Genomic DNA, 319 nt, shown 5'->3' on the forward strand with positions numbered 1-319 from the left:
GGACACGCAGGTTGGCCGGACCTCCCGCCGCGCCCGGGCACTTCCCGTTCCCCACGAGTTTCACACGCACTTGTCCCAGCTTTTCGTGAACAAACACGCTTAGAAAGTCCGTAACCCCGTGAGCCGACCGTAACCTTGTAAGCCGACGTCCCTCCTTCCGTCAGCGAGGCCTGCTGCTGTGTCCCCGCCCCCGGCCTGCATGCTCAGGGCGGTCGAGTGTCCCCTTCACTGGTCGCCGTCACGATCGTACGAACAAGACTCGATCCTGGCGCCATAGAAACCGAAGTAAATGACAACGCTGCCCCCCCGCCCCCGCCCC

This window comes from Myotis davidii, unplaced genomic scaffold (assembly GCF_000327345.1).
Source record: "Myotis davidii unplaced genomic scaffold, ASM32734v1 scaffold1914, whole genome shotgun sequence".
Lineage (NCBI taxonomy): Eukaryota > Metazoa > Chordata > Mammalia > Chiroptera > Vespertilionidae > Myotis > Myotis davidii.